This window comes from Larimichthys crocea, chromosome XVI, assembly GCF_000972845.2.
Source record: "Larimichthys crocea isolate SSNF chromosome XVI, L_crocea_2.0, whole genome shotgun sequence".
In the NCBI taxonomy this organism is placed as follows: Eukaryota; Metazoa; Chordata; class Actinopteri; family Sciaenidae; genus Larimichthys; species Larimichthys crocea.
This window is the reverse complement of record NC_040026.1, coordinates 11,298,446-11,318,077: the sequence shown is the minus strand read 5'-3', so window position 1 is coordinate 11,318,077 and position 19,632 is coordinate 11,298,446. Positions and strand designations below refer to the sequence as shown.

Sequence of the window (19,632 nt, the reverse complement as noted above, 5' to 3'; positions counted from 1 at the left end):
GTCATTTTTCTACTCAGATGTCTAAGGACAAGAGATTTAATTGGCAAGTTGAAACTGGAGCGAAAGTGTGGAAAGTTAAAAACCAGCTAAACTTCCTCCACTTGTGGTTTTGCATAATTAAAAAGTCTCAGATCTTTCTTACAGTTAGAAATGTCTCCCATGGAAGTCATTAAGAGATGATTAAAGGATCGGCATGGGCTACTGCTATCAAGTATAGACTGACATGTAGCCTGTGGGAAAGCAGCTTTCAAATTTCACAATATTCAAACCCCTGACCCACTGCACTTTACTTCACACCCACGCATCTCTGCACAGGAAGCGAAGTAAAGAAGAAAAAAAAAAGTGTATGATCTTTGCAGGTCTCAGTATCGAATGAAACCTCGAGGCAACTGTTGCTATGACCGCTAACGATCTCAGCACATCTAATGTTGACAGCGACGCTGGCTATTTAAAAAAAAAAGAAAGAATTCAAAAGTTCTGTACGCAGTTGGAAATGTTCCACCACAGTGTTAACATGACATTAAGGCTGCGGCCACACACCGCCTCTTTCTGCACATGACCCGATATACATCAAGGCGGACAGAGAGAGGGAGAAGAGGAGAATACAACAACAGATGGGGGGGGAGATGTAAAAAGCAGAGAAAGGACTTTTTGTCGTGTTGGAAGAAGATGAAAGGAGCAAAGGAGTAGAGAGTGAAGAGCAAGGACAAAAAAAAAAAGAAACAACAGGAAATACAATGCAGCAAAACAGAGAATAAACAGCATGACACTGTCTGGAGGGAGTATGCATGTGACATCCATTTGGGGGTGGTTACAAAATGCATAAGTGTGTATATGCATGCATGTTTGGGGTGAGCGTGCATGACCGTCTGTCTGCTGTGCAAAACATCTGCATTGGTTTACCTGTTTGTGGCTCTGAGCCTGAGGGCGAGTTTCATTTGGTGAATCTGCAGAGACAGCAGTTCATGTAACACTCCATCGGTCTGTCCTAATGTGTAACGATAGCAGCTCGAATATTTTTCTAGACACACTAGAACAAAACCTGCATTAATAGACTTTATTTGGTCACATGGGTGCATAAACAGATCAGAAACCTGTAGGTGACGTCACGCGTACTCCACCCACTCTTTATACTGTCAGTGTTTTTTTTTGTCTGCTTGCTACAGTGAGTTTTGCTGTAAGTAACGACCTGCTTTGTCTTGATGAGCAGTATGACTGAACCAAAACAGTAAACCAAAACCATAAAGCCGAAACAAAGAGCTGAAAGACCTTAAAATACCTGGAAGGCCTAAAGAGAACTGTAGAGTCAGGTCATAATTATCTGTGGGTTTGTCACAATGAGCAAATACTTCACATTAGACTGATCGTTAATACAATAATATTGATCACAGTCGCTCTAAGGTTTCTAGTCTGGCTCAAAAATACATCTCATGCTCATAAAATAGATTCTCTGCTATTTTGTAATGACACCATCAGACTGGGAAAACAAGAACAACATGTCAGTAAAAGCTTTGGGCAAAATCATTTCGCATTAATTGATCAACTCTTCGTCAGCTTAAACAGTTAGAAATTACTTGCAGCTGCAGGGCAACATAGCAGAAATGACTTAATGGGGGAAAAAATCCCTAAAGAAAAAAGTCAGCATTGCTAATCATCAATCCAACTATTCCAACACCTCATGGCACATCCGACTGCCAAAAAATGCCACTGGAGAGAATATAATGGTTTCTCAGCTCCTGTGCCAGGTACTGGATATATGAGAGTTTTCTCAGCTGAGAGGACATCTGGTTGCCGTCTGCCTGTCGAGACTGTTACAAAGCAGAAGCTGGTGACAGAAGCCGCTAGAGACTGCAGGATGATGTGAGGGAGGATGAGGCGACAAAGGAGAGAGAGGGAGAGAGAAACTGGATCAAGATGCAGAGAGAGTAAAAGATGGGGAAAGCAGCATCTGAAGTGAATGTGGCATTACCTGTCTTCTAATTAATTATGAATCAGTAATTGTCAGGTACAGGAAAAAGAGAGCGAAAAAGTGTGCTTAGCCTAAAAAAGCTTTCGGAGTCTAACTTGAAATGATCTAACTTTGCTAGGTAACTTGTCATAGCAAAAATCGATCCCTTTCATCCAAAAACTGTCCAAGCAAACACGTTTGTTCAGCATTGCTAACATCGAGCACCTCCAAAATGGCTGCCTGAAGGTGTATTAATTCCTCAGTAGAAAGGAAATGTGTTTTTTGGACTCTTCGTATCACTGCTGGGTTTTTTTGTTCGTTTGATTGTTTTTTCGTACTCACTCAAACCAAGAATGGCCTCATGGAGCGTGACAGCTACACCTGTGCTGACGCAGCACTCATGCATAACAATGACAGTGATATAAAAGAGTGAAAGCGAGTTGATACATGCATGCTTTTTTTGCTTTGCAGTTGAGTCTTTTGAATAATACTAATTCTCTCTTTATTCTTGTCCCCTTTTAAAATTGGGTGTTGCCTTGATTAAAATGAATGCACCTGTTTTAACGTATTTTTTCCTTTTGGTCTGTGAATATTTTGCGACCGCAGCTTCACTTGGCTTTGTCTTCTCGTGTTCTAAGCATTGCCTTTATATGTAGTTGAATAACTGAGGCCAGTTCCCTTAATTTTTTTTACCAGGTATTAAATGAGGTGGTGCAAACACAGTGACACTAGAGTTTTGTCTGTATAATCGGTTATATATGGTTATCGTCCTTAGTTTTAACTTTAACTAAGAAGGCTGCACTATATGGCACTTTGGCCTAATCAAAGCTATTTTACTATTTTAGATTAGCATAATCCAGATGTGCACACATCAGCCTAACTCACTTGAGAATGATCACAGAGCCGGTCGTCTCACGGCTGTTTATTAGTTATTTATCAAAAGCTATCCTCCTTCTATCTATCCTACATAAATGATTTAACATCTTTTCATTGGTCAATAAGATTCGAGATGCTGACCGGACAGAATGTGAGTGTATACAATCCATTTGTCGAAAAAAGTTAACAGCGGTGATATATAGTTGTATACACCCGGGTTCTACGGTAGCACTTATTCAGGAGGCTCCAAGAGATACACCAGTGCTCTGCAATGAAGAGTGCATCACTGCTGAAGTCCATGTAACAACCTTCAGGCGGCCGCCAAGAGCTACAAACTGAAAACTGAAAAGGCCAAAGTCCAAAACACTTTTGTAACAAAACAGGGCAAACTCAACTTATAATTATGAGGTTTGTGTAATTGAGGTCAAGTCTTTTTAAAGTCTTTATGATGACTACTGATGTTTTTACTGATGTCTAACATGACTGTCAAATCAACAGCGAACAGCATAGCATCTATGTCATGTTTTATTAACTACAGGCATGATTGCCTTCAAACTGCTGCCAGTAAAACAGCTATTGGACGAAATGCAGACACACAGTACTTGATCGTCTACATGTTGATCACATCTGTAGAATAAGGAACACTGTAGCTCTGTGAGTCATTGGGAAACAATGCACTGAACACTCAGCTTTGAAAAACCACTCAGAACTGCATACTCCTCATTAAAACGTTATTTATCCAAGGACAGATGCCAAAGCAAAATCTCCCTCATCAACCCTCAGACCCACGAGGAATGCCACCCACATTACATACTTCATCAACATCATGTTCACACTGACAATGTATGCCTTCAGTATCTGTTATTGCAATACTAAGTAAGCTTGTGGCAACAACGGCATGATTAAGGTTTTTGTGGTTGGGGTTAGGCACTGGCGGCACTTGGGTGAGGTCAGGGAAAGATCATGGTCTTGGTTGATTATTGGATGAGTTCAAACTTATTTGAAGCACGAGACAGAGTGTGTTTACTTCGCTGACAATCGACCCCAAAACCACAATCAAAACAATAATCCACATTTTCTTATTATACCCATATTTTTATTTCATTGTTTTAGTTGTACGATTCGCAATATTGTCATCTCAGCATCAGGCAGCCGGCAGATAACATTAGCGAGCGACTAGCTGGTGAACAATGTGGAGCATTTAGAAGCTAAGGAGCCAGATGTTTCCCTACAGGAGTTGGTGGTACCAAAACAGAGCGATTATTGTACAGATTGATCAGATGGGCCGGAATCACAAATCCAACTTAAATCAACTCATAAACCAACTTCACACAGTGATAATACATGTAAGTGTTGTGTGTTCAGTGCTGGTTTCTGCCGCTTCCATAAAAACGTTTTCAGGTACAAAATAACCTTTCCATCCATTTATCTTATCTTCATCAGGGTCATGGAGGGCTTGCACCAATCCCTACTGGGATTGAACGAGAGACGAGGCACACCCTGGATACTCAATAACCTTCCCTTCATCCATGAAAACTTACCAAATTCAGGTTTAGGACAGGTTTGCCCTCATACATATTCACACAGTTTCATAGCGATTACCGGCAGATCCATGGATGGAAGTTTCTCAAGGACACATTGTCGATGAAAGAGTGGAAAGCATCTCCTATTGACTTTCCCACTATAGTTATTTATTCCAGCACACTAGATTTTAGTTTTAACTGCACCAAATCGACTGGTTGACCGTGGTGCTTTGCTGTAAGAGACAGGACACCCTGTGATTATCATACATAAGGTCATGCAGCCACTCCTTGTGTCATATTTTCAGTCCCATAAATTATGTTATAATTTTCTTTTTTGTAAAATGTAGGTTAATAAACGCCACGATACTAAATTCAGTTTTAGAGATAATATTTACTAAATAAACATTATATGACGTTACACGGAAAAAGAGACAGAGTGAGGAGTTGACAGGCAGGATGAGAAACAAAGGGAGTAGCTCAGCTGACCCCCATATGAAGCTGCTTTGTGTTAGCTGCATGGTGACAGGAAGGTCACCGTCACAATAAGTGTCTACTCGAGTATGGCCTCGCCTGGAGTCATGAATAGACCTCCTCAGCAGCCATCTATCCCTCCCGCCATCCCTCCTTCCTGCCGTCCCTCTACGCAGCCAGCAGACTCACGCTGTGAGCTCCAATACAACAGCTTCCTCTGTTGGCTGGCCTTGTATGAAAACTTAATGGTAATTGCCCACAGATGCCACATTAGTGTAAGATAGCGGGGGGAGAGAGAATTGGCTCTGAAAAGAATATTTAGAGGGAAAAATGGAGGTCATAATTGTGGTTTCAAAGAAACAGAGAGGACTTATTCAGGATCTTCATAGAGAAGTCTGGAGACTCTCAGGAGAACTCTGGCCGGGGGACAACATTGTCATCAAATGGACATTGAAGAAGAGTTTGGAGACCAGTATATGCCACATAATGGGCAGATTAAAATTCCTTTATGAGAGGCAGCTTGCTATTCATCCAGGCTTTTTGTTGTTTGGGTTCAAGAAAAAGACGGTGGGTTCTTTTTGAAGAATTTCTTACGCAAAATGTCAAGTAAGAAAAGTTTAATGGACAGAAGCTCTGCCATAATTCCATATTTTTCCTTATTGTCAACAAATGCCATACAAAAAAAACCATTCAAACCTACCTAGCACTGGCATGCAATGTCAAGCCTTGAGCTTGAACAGGAGTAAAATGGCTGTTTGTTGGCGACTATTTTCAGCTGAAGATTAATTGGATTTGGTGCTTGAATGTGTTTACTGGAGCAGGACACCCAAAATAAAGTAGTGTGTATGTGTGTGTTTTCATAGTAGTGAAGGAACATCACCAAGGGCAACCATGTGGTTGGCTTATGTCAAGCTTCACCTAGACACAATGCTGGTTTTCATGGGGTTTGTTGACAAGAAGAACTTGTAAAAAGTTTCTTTGATGACGAATTTGTGTGACATGTTGCCGAACACATTAGAGAAATTACAGAATTACAATTGGATCAGCTGAAACACATGAACACTGATGCAATTAAGAGTGCATTAAAACCAGCAAGCAAGCAGAGAACGGTTCGCTTAAAGTCATGGATAAATAGTTAAAGAATAGCCGAAAGTAATAGTTAGCTGGTTAAACTACATACACACATACAAGTAAGACTGTTTAAATAGCTCAAACTAATGGATAGATGGTTAATTAATATAGCTAGATTAATGATTAATGCTGGCTCTTGCTGCCAGAGTGTTTTCTGGGGGAAGGAAAGGGAAGACCGACCAAGCTATGATGACTTTTACGCATATAAATGTATGATTGTTTTTCTCATGCTGCAGTACTGTCGTTTCTTCTAGGGAACTCCTAACAGTTTGAATCAAATTCTGTTTAAAATGTGAGAAATGCCACAAATTTGGTATCAACTTAAGGAGAAAGTTGTATTTTTTAAAATGAAAACTAAAAAAAAGCAAATTTGAATGAGGGTCAACATTGAATTGAAGCAACATTCACAAATTCTACTGGGGTCGAGAGGTTTTTTTCGCTTTGTAGTAATTAATTAAAGAATAAACCTCTACCTCGCTAATTTCCGTGGGAAACCCTGAATCAAACCCTGAAATGGTTTAATATGACCACACGGCAGCAAAGTTATCATGTGGACGTGAGTTTGTTGACCATAACCTTTAACGACCTGCTTTTGGGTCTATATATAAAGCATCTGTGGTGGTTATACTGCATAACCATTATGTTTCTGCAGAATATTGAATAGTTTTCATAAAACATCTCGTGTATCAGGCGGCTGACACGTTCAGAAGCTTTCCAGCACAAGTCAACTCTTCAAAGACTCTATAGTTTTTCAGGAAACCTGCAGCTTCACCCCAGCTGATTGAAAGTTTGTATTTTATTAAAAAGATTCAAAAGATGGACACTTCAAAGTAACAGCACGTCAGTCCATCTGCCCAGTATTCATCAGCCCTCTCATCCCCCTTCATTCAATGATCTACCTTATGCCCTCTCCGTGACCCATCTGTCCGTACTTCCACTGTAAAATCTCTGATCCTTCACTGTAACTACTGACAATCTGTTTGATGCACAGTACTTTTTTATGAATTCACAGGCTCACAATTCTTACAGGCGTTCTATTTCTGTCTCTATCTCTAGGTTGGAAAGGGAAAATTAAACCAACAACAACAGGGCTGAGTGTGTGATTTAAGATTAATATAATACTGTGTGTTGAAAAGAGGATTAGTGTAACTGAAAATGTATATTTATGTCACAGAGAGCACTGAGTAACGATTAGTAAAACTTATCCCTCTAATGTAGCGATCTATGGTTTTCCATCTCATTTGTTGTGTAAAGTAAAAATAGCGTGCGTGCGTGAACTCGCTTTCTATTCTTCCTCCTCATTATCTGTGATTGATTTGCACGAACACTCTGGCAGCAAAGGTGTATCTGACATGCTGATAAGACCGTTCTGGTTTTGATTCAGCGTCATGATGTGCGGGAACGTTAAAGAGAAAAACAAGAGCTTAAGCTGAGATGACACAGTGGCAGAAAAAACAGAGACGTGATGAGAGAGATAAAGCATTAAAGAAATCCCTGTCTAGATCAGGAGGATAAGCTCAAATTTTGATCATTTTGGTCTTTCGGGGGGACAAAAGGTGGAACAAACTGCGCGACGGCCTCAATAACTCCTGCCGTCACCTGTCAGCCAGTTCAGTCAAAAAAAACGTGTGACTCAGGTGGGCAGAGCATGGTCCTGACACTGCTAATCTTTCATGTCGAAATGTCTGAATCACACAAAACACAGATCATACTTCAGGGGTTATTTCCTTGCCTACGTGCGTTTACTATCTTGTTATCTGTGCTTTCCAATTATGCACGAAAGATGTGCTGGTTAAATTTGTGAAACCAGCACCAACAAAATAACCACAGACACCTGTACTTGTGAGCACGTCAAACTTGTGGCGGCTCTAATAAATCATTGCTGCAGTCAACCAAAAAGCATGTTGGATACTCACTGAGTGGAGCTTACTCATTATGTCATGTTGTTCGCATTAAACACAAAGCGCAGCTGAGGCTGATGGGGATGTCATTAGTCTTGCACGTATATATTAGTCCTAAAAATACTTGGACAAAAGTGCACTGCTGCTTGTTTGGACTGCCTGTAACTCATGGACACATGGGATCTGCAATAAGGGTTTTCAGGCAGACAATGCAAAACAGTTGGGAACCACTGGTTTAGTCATTTATCAAACAAAATGCCAAAGGTTTGTTGGTCTTAGCTTACAACATTTTTGTTGGCTTTTCTCTGTTTTATATTTTCGGAAACTGAATATCTACATCTGAGTTTCGGACTGTTGGTCAGACAAAACAAGCACTTTGGAGACAATCCCTTGGTTCTGGTCATCTGGGGCTTATTTATAAAACTGTGCGTAGGATTTCATGACAAAAGGTTGGGTACTGGTGTACACATAGAGTGTTTCACATAAAAATATTCAACGTATGCCAATTTTTCAAACAACTTGAAACCTAGTTTCATGTAACACCCAAATACTCAGTATTCGCCCTAATTACTATTCGTACTAATTACTATTACAGGTCACAGAGTTGCCAAAAAGGCAAAACCAGCAGCATTCACCACATGCTGCCGGTTCAGAAGGTCTGACCATTTTTTCAAAATAAAAAAATGAAGTTAAAAAGTTCATGGCCCCACACAGGCAGTGTAAGGGTTTGTGACAGGGGTGGGGGAAAAGGGACTGGAGGACAATCCCTTTGATAAGAAACTGGCAGGAATTACAAGGAACTCTTTCCTGAATGGAATCGTGACAGAGACGGTCGGGGATACAGATGTGCAGGTAGCCTACGTAATTTGTATTCCCTTATTTGAAAAGAGAGTAAACCAAATGCATTCAGCTGAGGCTTAGTCACAAAAACACGTTTTTAATTCTTAAACAAAAACACAAAATTCCTTTTAGTCCTCCTTAAGAGTCATCTGTGGTGCTGCAGCTGGTGCAGCTGTGAGCGCCCAGTGTCTCTACTGCACCTCAAACATGTTAACCTGCCAATTTCTGGATAAATGGTGTGATTTGTTTCAAACTTTCACCTTTTGTGTTTTTACAGGCGACACATCACAAGCACACAGTCGGACGTGGCAGCAGTCTTTGGCTTTTGTTACAAAACATTATAAAACACAATATGTGATAATAATATATGAAAAAATGCACTAGTATATGCACAACTAAGGCAAGCATAATTAATCCTGCTGTTCACCAGGCTATTAATGAGAATACATTTTATAGCTTGAAAGTATTGTTTTATTGAGCAATAATACACAGAAGGGTGTGATTTACCGTCAATATTGGCACAGCAGTGATGCTTTAAGGACAGAGGCACTTGCCTCGCTGTTTCCCCCACTTTCAGCATTTATTTAATTAATATTTAATAATTACAAAACATATTGGAGAGGTTCTTTTGCAGTACTTACTACACAATAGTATCGATTTTACAAAGTTTCATCTTGAGTTGCAGTTTCTCATCTCTCCAGTTTAGGTGCATATGCGTGGGTCAGAGTTTCACATTCTCCCCATCATCATGTTTGGTTTTTAGAAATCCAAAGGTTCATTCCCAAAGCAGCGTACACCTTCTTTTGTGCCTACACAAGGTCTATAAATGAGGTCCCAGGTCAACCAAATGCCTGACTTCTGTTGAAATGTAAATGCACAAGACCAAAATGGTGCCTATGCTCTGCAATATGGGTTATGAGTACGAAAAAGATATAAGCAGTAATTTAAAGTTGAGTAAGATGTTGACAGTGGCAGATCAGTGCAGAAAACTACACATGCTGTTGTTTCCTGCTTTTGTGAAGGTAACTTCACAAGGTCAAAATGTTTGTATTTCTTGACGGGCGTCAGCGTTCCATGAAAGAACTACTTGAGCAGTGACATGTAGTGGCATAAAACAAGAGAAAGACAAACAGAGCAGCTTGTAGGCACTGGAGAGGATCCACTCATGGGCAAACTGCCATGAAAAATACACTGATAAAATGCTGGGGGGCTCATTTAAAAACCAGTTTTCTCCCCTGATGCACCCGGTGGAGGACTCCATATAAACAGGAAGGTGCATTTCACTTGTGAAAGCAGTGGGCCAGAAATAAACCTGCTATTGTCACTGCTGCCTCTTTTCTATCCAACCTGTTCAAACACGTTCTTAACACAACACACTCAACGCGGCGGAGGAAAGCGATGAAGAGATAAAAACACATCTGCAAAATGCCACTGTTCACACAAATCGGGCATATTAACACTGAGCGACGGTTCACACCAAATGAAACATCTTCCAGGATGTAAGGTTCCTGTTTAGAGCTCTGTGTGTGTATGTCTGTGTGTGTGTGTGTGTGTGTGTGTGTGTGTGTGTGTGTGCATGTGTTCTTATGTGTGAAACACTTTCACTTGCAATTTTGAGTGTAAAAGTCAGGACATGTTTTATTGCAAAACAGAGAATTTTTTCACGTGATCCTGCTTTTCAGCTCACAGTTAATATTCCGATCAATCACTTACTTTAAGGTTCGGCGGGTATGGATGGTTAAAGGATCATTCCAACATTTAATGTGATGTGTTTTTGTGATCTTAGAATGAAAGGTTTATGATTAATAGGGTAATTCTAAGGTAGGTTATTAAGGTAATTCTCTCCTTGTGTATGTGGCTGTTTCCCACCACTCTTGATTATCTGTTCCATCCTGATTAGTTTTCACTTTTGTCTTGTCATCTTGCCTCCTCATTTAGTCTCTGTGTTTCTTGGTATCACTTGTCAAGTCATCTGTCTGTTCCTCCCTCCTGTGTTTCTCCCGCGTAAATAATGTCATACCATATACATTTGCTCAGGCTGTTCATAGTGTTTTTAAAAAGGTCTCATATAAGTAAAAGCTATGCATAAAACGGAAATAATCAAAGTGCAAGTACGTAAAATTTGTACTTGAACAATAAGACAAGATGCTTCCAGCAGCTACAGTCTGATGTGAAATGAAACTGAAAGAAACTTTAGATTCAAAAACATTGCATCTTTCCTGGAAGTAACTTATTCACTTCGGGCCGAAGAAACTTTCCATTATGAGATAAAACGAAAAGTGAGGGGTGTCTGGTCATGAGTTTGAAGAGTCCCTCACAGATACAAAATGCTAGGCAACTAACCCAACTAAACACTGAGCATCCACTGCATGCCACAGGTTCAAACCCTGACCAGTGGCCACTAATCCGGTCTCCCTAATTAGAAACTTTCTTCTAGTTGTGTTTGTGTGTGTGTGTGTGTGTGTGTGTGTGTGTGTGTGTGTGTTGCTGCCATCTGGCCCAAAAGTCTGCTTCCTACCACCTTTCCAACCAGGAAGCGCCAAAACAAATCCTTGATGACACGGGTCAGTGGTTTAATTGTGTCTGTGGGATTTCTGTGCAGCCAGCAACCGAAACTGCCCTTCTTCATCTCCACAGCACTGGACCCTGAAGCACTCTCCAATCCATTTATCTCTCTTATAACCTCTGCGTGTGTGTGTGTGTGTGTGTGTGTGTGTCTTGGACTTGAGTTACTGCAGCATTTAAGAGTGTAAAATATAAAAGGGTATTTCACCAGTGGGTTACAGATACTGAGTGCTTTATGCTCTCTTTCTCTCACACACTCTTCACTGGATCCATATTGATAAAGCTCTCCATGCCTTGGCCTTCCATGACAGCACAAGGCATCAATAAAACAAGATGAACCATGAGAAGGAGACCATTTCATTTATTATCTTATTACCCCTGGAAATAAGAGTGTGTGTGAGTAAAACCACACACACCTGTTCCTCTCACTTTCATTTGACTTCTGCCCATAGCCTTCACATTAATCTGACGTTTTAATTTGAAAGGCTTTGAAACCAGTCCACATGTGTGAAACTCTTCAGTTATATACTGTCACCCCCCATTGAGACCCCACCCAAAGAGATGAGACCCCTGTGTGCTGCAGCGCCGGTAAATACCTGCAAGAAGCTGCACAGCTGGGAGCGGTTCCCTCCGCTTACCTTCAAACTAAGTCCGGTTCCTGCAGCCCGGCACAGCACCGACGGCTCCACCGGTGAGACGCACACGTCGCCGGTCACTTCATAAGTTATCACTGCCACACATCGCGCGGGCACGAGGTACGAGTAGTTTCACTATCAGGCGCGAGATCCAGATGTTAGAGAGGGCGGTGTTTCCATACAGATGTTAAATATCAGCCGAGTGAAGCCTCCGGTTCTAGGGGGGAAAGCACACCGGCTCCTCTGCATCTGTCCGCCAGCAGCACCGGCTCAGAGTTTCGGTCACACTGTAGAGTGTCTCCCGGTCCGCCCACGCTGCTGCTGCCGCCGCCGCTGCTGCTGCTGCTGCTGCCGCTGGATGACAGGACACCGACCGACCGACCGACTGACTGCCGACCTCCCAGCGCCGCCTAGAGGTAATACCGAAGAACTGCAGGTAGCAGTTAGAGCATCCTGTTAAAATCTGTGAACTTGGTGTAATTTGATGTAGGGTACGTATGCATGTAGCAAAGGCTCTGTCAAATTGTCATTTTCATTATCACATACACAGCTGAGCTAATGTCATGTATGCAGCAGAACAAAAATTAAAGCTACATTGTGTAACCTTTCTACCATAAAATAATATAATTATACCATAAAATAAATCATTTTAATGCTACATCAGATGAATTGTGTTTCATTCCCACTCTGTACATCTGTAAACTGACTCCTGCTGATGGGGAGTGAAGCTGGTGTTGTGCCAGAACAGGAGCTGGGCAAAAGAGCAATGTAACCAGAATCAGCAGCCTCTATGGGCATAATGACAGAGGCAGAACGACTGAAAGGGACGTTGACTGAAGAAGCTAAGAAGCGAAAATGAGAAAGTAGGGACGTTGACTGAAGAAGCTAAGAAGCGAAAATGAGAAAGTGACCAAAAAAAACCCCAACAACTTTGAAACAAGAGAGCTCCATAAAATAAAAGGCTTAAAGACAGATGCCGAGCTGGGCTTCTTGCTGTTGGACTAGTAAGTAATATTAGCTGTGTTTTGCGTTGCTACATTTGCTTTGCAAAGTTGTCGACTCGCTAATCTTTGATCATAAGCAATGTAATCATAACAAAATGTGTGCAACTGTCCAGATACAAATTGCAAAAACACAAATTTCTGCTCAATGTGTTTTATACTATCAGCTCAAACAACTACAAAAAGGTATAAATAAACAAAGTAAAACAAAATTTAAACATTATGCGTGTTCCTTGCTTTACTTACTGCTTCTGTTGTGGTGTCAAGATGGGCTCTAATGTAATTTTTTAAATATTGCTCTTTACTTTTTGCTCTTGAAAGCAAATTTGAATTTTAAGAACTGAAATACAAAATTTGCAAAATTGGACCATATTTATTGTGCAGTATGTATCTTTTTGAGGCCTATGTGAACGCTGATTACTCTCAGCTCAACATGTTTTAGATATTACACATCATAAAAAATGTCTCAAAACATCTGATGATAATTAAAATCTTAAACAGACCCAAATTTGTGGGACAAGAAGAGCCAGATAGACGTGTGTGTGTGTGTGTGTGTGTGTGTGTGTGTGTGTGTGTGTCCACTGGTCCCCTTGTGTTTATTTAAGACAAACATGTTCAAATGATTTATTATTTAAGGTTCATTTAATCAGAAATATGTGTGTGCTCTGCTCCATGTTTGTTCATATCTCTTGGTTTAAATGTCATTGTTTATCACACTGAACAGATGAGCATGGGTAGAAGAAAGTGAGGTACTTTCCAGTCAGATGCAAAAGGAATTGAAGTGTTGCACACACATTAACATTCACTGATGCATTAAGTGTGATTTCTGTCTTTCTCAGGGACACTTGCTCTGGTCTGATGGATAGATACTGTTTATAAAATCTACCCAAAGGTCACAAATCTAAAATAATAATATGCAGTAAATGTCTGATACTCTGAATCCTCCAAATGCATTGAGAAAACACTCTCCATTCATATAATTTATAGATAATAGTGTGATTTATTTATTTTATTTTTTTGGTCTGGAGACTCTATCAGCGCAGGTAGGCGGTTCTGCAGTTGTGGGTTACTCCTCCCCTCCTGAAACAGTTTCCCCTGCAGGGTTGGTGTCCTTTTCCTTCAACCCCCTCACCCACTGTACAGCCAACAACAATCTTTGATGGGTTCATCGGACCACCACAACGTTTAGTCACTGAAACAATGAGTTCATCAGATGTGAAAAGGTTCAGCACACAGCACGTGGCTCGCAAAGGATCGTTTTCATGGTTATAGATTGTGCTCTGTACAAGCCTGGCCAGGTGTTTCTGGGTGTGGTGGGGATGAATTCTCACTTTTGGTGTGGTGCTGAATACCTGAAAAAATGAAGGATGTAATCTATGCCTTATGGCAACAGAGATGATAAAAACAGGCTTGCTGACATGGTAACATGACTTGCAAACTCAAATACACAAATGCATTCATCAATCATCAACTGCAGCCATTTTTGCAGCAGCTTTTCATCTGTGGTAGGATGCCGCTAAAACAACTGCGAATGATTTCCTAAGAATCACTTGAGGAAATCACAAAAAGAGCTGAGCTTTGCAGTTTTTTTCGGAAATATCTTCGTGCAGAGTGTGTGCACATCCTCTGTGTATCAAACACACATTTCACTCTTTTCATCCTCAGAGTTCATGTGTAGTCTACACTCTACACTCCCCCATGGCTTTGCAACAAAACAGGTTTGTGGCAGATGTTTTATCTATGAATGTCCAGTGTGTCATCACAGACTTCCACTGAAGAAAGAAAGAAAGAAAGAAAGAAAGAAAGAAAGAAAGAAAGAAAGAAAGAAAGAAAGAAAGAAAGAAAGAAAGAAAGAAAGAAAGAAAGACTGCTGAAGTTTCATCATGTGACACTTATCTGTTTCTCTAAACAGTTTCTTTTAGAAAAGCATCTGGTTTTGTGCACTAACTCTATGACGGGCAAGTGTGTGTGCGCATATGAAAAAGAGATAGAGTGTGTTTGTGCTGCTTTGATTTGCTCTCGCCTCTCTTCTCTGCAGTCACCAAAGAGCAACATTAAAAAACTCAGTGAACTTAGTTTTTAATGCACATAATGCAGAAATTAGCATAGTGTATGTAAATAAGGAAACATCAAGGTTGGGAGAAGTGGAGTTTCATTGGGAGATTTTCACTATAGCATTATAGGAGCATTGCTTGGGCCCCATTTTTATTTGGGATGGAGTGCTACCATAAGCCACTGGAGAGTCGCTCTCTCACTCTCAGAACTGATAACTACAGGCTAGCTTGCATGGGAGGGCATTAAACTGTTGTTTTAATCTTTGTGTGTGTGTGTGTGTGTGTGTGTGTGTGTGTGTGTGTGTGGTCTCCATTGTGCACTTTATTAAATGAGTCAGTCCTGAAGAATCTGCATACGGGCCTACACAGAGTCTTACCAACAGTCAGTCAGTCTCATCTGCTTCAGTGATATTAGGGACTGTATGAAAATTATTAGGGGGAGGATGTGGGGTCAGAAAATGGGAAGGGTGGTCTGATGTTCTTAAAGCAAGGGAGGGTCTACTGATTTACAGTATATTATGTAATAAATGAGGACACATCTGCTTTAACAAGACTATGGTGAGGTTAATCGTATCAAATGGACTTAAACTATAACCTATAACCTATACTGTTAATCGTAATAAAAGAAACATGATTTCTATTCCTCCTTCTGTGTTGACCTTTCATATCTAATGCTCATCTAAAATGAGTAGTTAGAGTTAAAGTCTTAAGACAACTTAAAGTAGAAATCAGCTGAGCTGGGACTAATTTAGGAGACATAATAATAAAACAGCCCATCTCGTACTTTTACTTTTATTATTTTTGAATTAAGAAATGCATCATTCATGTGGAATGTTACAGAGGGCAGATTTCCTGAAAAGTGAAAAGTTGTGTGTGTAAAGAAATGCATACATGCATGTGTGTGCATGTTGTTTCCTGAACATTGTTTCCTCCTGCTGCCTGCTTAAGTCCAAGTTGCTCTGTTACATGCAGCACGGCGTCTCCCGCTGGAGGCCAGGACAGGAAACAGTTCTGGCAAACTTTCTAACAAATGGGCCGATCCTGGGAGGGGCGACTGGGCATGAGCTTTTACACATGTGACTTACCAACAGAGACAGGAGGAAACCGCCTGTGCTCGGGTCGACTTTCTTTGGACGGTTGGTGCATTTTTCTTTCAGGTTTAGTTTATTCTGTGTCAGTTGCACTTCCACTATATTTGGCAGTTTGGTATTCAATTTACAATCCACACACTCTCAATTCACACAAGGACTTACCCATACACATAAATGTCTTTGTTGTGTTGCACACTGAGTGAAAGTCACATTACGTGCACGACATACAGAGAACTGCTTTCCTTTTGTAAAAACTGATTACAATGCGTAGCTGCAGGAAACAAACTTTAAGGATAATCAGCTGAGGCAGGAAATGAGAGAGATTTGTAAAGGTGTGTTTCATGCTTTAGGAAGCTTTTCTAGACTTTACAGGGAAACCTGTTCAATCAAACCTGTCTTTGATTATTACTGTTATCATACGAAAACATGTTTAAAAAAATAAATGGTTTAGTTGCAGTATTTAAAGGGCCATACTAATGTTTACACATTAATTCAAGTCGTATAGATTTTACTGCAGAAAATTTAGCAAAACAAACTGCAGTGTTCATAAATTATGAATCTTTATTCATTGTTTCTATTCTAAAAATGACAAAGCCTTGAAATATTTTAGTGTAGTCATTCCCCAGAGTGAAGACTGCATCTGATTTCAGTGTGGCAGTATTTGTGCACAGTAACGTTGTGCAGACTCTCTCTATAAAAAGGCCACAATTAAATTTAAAATTCAAATATCATCATGTTGGCGCAGTGGTGATTTCCGTGTTGCAACAAAGTTGAGTTTGAATTCTCCCTGTGTCTGCATGGGTTCTGTTCAGGTACCCAGGCTTCCTCCCACAGTCCACCAGCCTGACCTGGAGCAGAGAAGTTTTGACATGGTCGAAGAGGAAAACAATTTTCTGGAAAACACACCCCTAGACTGTGGCTGAAAGCTAATACCAATCACATGAGCTTCTAAATTCTCATAATCACATCTCATAATGACCAATGAGTCATTTTTGTAATTTGCTGCTTTGGTTGACAGACAAAAGAAAAAGAAGAAATTCATTACTGTGCATCCTAAAGCCCCTTTAGGAGATATCAAACATGTAACTATCCTGAATGTTGGTCTAAAAAACTTAGATGGCTACAGTGTCAGCGTTTAACATGAGATTCTACAGAATCTGAACATCTTATACGGTTTTGTGGTTTTAAAAGAAACTATAGCTCCACCTTGTGGGCTAACATAAAACTATAATTAAGAACAACACTTTTTGAACAGGGTTCTGGTTTGAGCCAAATTATTAGCATTTGTTCTAAATTAAGAACAAATATGCATCTTAATGTGAACGTGGTGAGATAGGGTGGTGGGGTCAGTCAAAATAGAGAGACTGAGGGTAAAGACTCCAGTGGTGCAATTGGTCAGCGTGTGGTACATATAAGACAGTAACCTGCAGAGTGATGCAGAGGCTGTGAGTTCGAGCCTCACCTGCAGCACAGAAGCTTTAACATGATGAAAAACAATCAGACAACTGATCACAAGACTAATAGTCAAGCTTCGACACATTCAACAAAGACCACAAGCCTCAAACTTCATGTAGCAGCTGCCCTGATTAAAGTGAAGGTGTGTATGTGGTTGGCAAAAGCTGGGAGTAAGGGATCTCATGACTCAACCAACATGATTCAAATCACTACTGGTTAAAGTAATCACCTGATTTAGCATTATCATCACATTACTCATTTGGATTATTGGAGTCTTACATGTATATTCAGCTCTATTTCAAGTTTGTTTTCCCCTACAAGTTTTGAGTACAAACCTGTCTCGGACATCACAGCAGCTATAATGCATGATGCTTTTGTCATGTTAATCAGTGGTTTGCCAGTGAGACTGAATGACTGAAGTTTTCTTTCATTGGACTGTCAAGAGAGTGACACAAAAGGCTCTGGTGGCGCAATTGGTCAGCACATGGTACTTGAGTACAGAGTGATGCCGAGCCCGAGGAGGGTTGTGAGTTTGAGCCTCACCTGGACCGCAGAAGTTTTAACATTGTGATCAAGCAAAAGCAGTTCTCTGAAAAAACACATATCATCACAAGACACTGTACTTGTACACTCCAAATCACGACCCTCAAATATAAGAAACAGTCAGTCACTTAGAAACTGCTGCTAATTTTTTTTAAATGATTGTTATAACTGACCCTGCCTCTTTTGCAAGATGCCTGCTGTATGTAGAGCTCTATTTGAAGGTATTTTGACTTGGTTTTCTCTTGAAAATCTCACATGGAAACTTGTTGAACTTATAAGATTCAACATTTTCAGGTTTTGAGAACAAACCTCTCACAGTAGTCATGTTAATCAGTAGTCTAGCAGTGAGACTCAATGACCGAAGTGTACCTTCAACAGGGTGGGGTCAATCAAGATAGAAATCCTAATGCAACAGGCTCCAGTGGCGCAATCGGTCAGCGCGCGGTACTTATAAGACAGTAACCTGCAGAGTGATGCCGAGGTTGTGAGTTCGAGCCTCACCTGGAGCACAGAAGTTTTAACATTTTGGTTGAAAAAAGGCAATTCTCCAAAACAACAATATTACAAGATGTTACACCACCAACAATGAAGCAATAAGTACTGTGGGGAACAACAAATGAGAAGAGTCTTCATGGTATGGCTTACAAGACTTAACCAACACAATCCAAATCGTTGTGATCAAGAAAAATACAGTTCAGTTCTGATTATTGTTATGAAATTTTCTATCCTTAGGTTACACAAGGTCACGTGTGGGCCTTGAGGTCATCAGCAGTATTTATTGTTTGGCTTTGGTTGAGAACACTAGGTGCAAGTTTATCTCAACACTGTGGTGGCCAGGGTCGAAGAGGCCTGTTGCTGCCTTCCTAGTCATAATAGATAGCTTGTTGTTGCCGTTCCAATCTGCGTAAACAGACATCTGTGTCTCCAGACTAGAATGTGTTGACAATAACACCTCCAAGAGTAAAGACATTCTCTTTGGCTAATTCTGGGCGTGTAGTATTTGTGGTGTTATCTTGGGGTTTAAAGTCTATCCACCAGGATGAGTTCGGCAGAATGTGAGACCAACTCAGGCACTTCTGATGTACTTTGAGAGTGTCTCTAATTCTCCTTGGCCAAGCGTCAATAAATAATACAGCATAAGACATCAGAGGCTCCTGAACACTTTCTTCCTTCCTGACCCCACCATTGACCTTTGACTTCAACAATTTCTCCACAATAATAATCACATTACTTAGTTGGATGATTGGATTGCTATATGTACAAGAACCTTGTTGTCATGTTAATCAGTGGTTTAGCAGTGAGTCTCAATGAAGATAGAAGACTTGCTACAACAGGCTCCAGTGTCGCAATCGGTCACGCGCGGTACTTATAGACAGTAACCTGCAGATGATGCCGAGGTGTGAGTTCGAGCCTCACCTGGAGCAGAGAATTTTAACCTGGTGGTTGAGGAAAGCAATTCAACAACTGATTACAAGACTAGATATCAAGATATTACCAACAAAGACAGGTCTTGGCCTTTATGCAGCAGCTACCTTAAGTAAGAGAAAGCTTTCTGTGTATTCAAGTCCAGCTGTTGTGGTCAAGAAAAAGACTTTAAA

The 19,632-nt window shown here is 40.6% G+C and overlaps 1 protein-coding gene and 1 non-coding gene across 5 annotated transcripts in view; one reads left to right on the top strand and one right to left on the bottom strand.

Annotated features, from left to right (window-relative positions):
- Nucleotides 1-12,224, bottom strand: part of rhbdf1b (rhomboid 5 homolog 1b (Drosophila)) — a 39,960-nt gene extending 27,736 nt beyond the window's left edge. For 2 of the 4 annotated variants that reach the window (XM_019278605.2, XM_019278620.2), the window contains exon 1: nt 11,894-12,224. The gene's annotated coding sequence lies outside the window, so the exon portion shown is untranslated. Of the gene's footprint in view, nt 1-11,851; nt 11,870-11,893 lie in introns of those variants that run through there. The other 2 variants (XM_019278615.2, XM_027289167.1) reach the window with 2 other exon arrangements.
- A 6,225-nt stretch (nt 12,225-18,449) lies between these two features.
- On the top strand, nt 18,450-18,543 carry trnai-uau (transfer RNA isoleucine (anticodon UAU)). Its single transcript has 2 exons — nt 18,450-18,487; nt 18,508-18,543. It is a non-coding gene; the product is annotated as a tRNA-Ile (tRNA).
- The last annotated feature ends 1,089 nt before the right edge of the window (nt 18,544-19,632 follow it).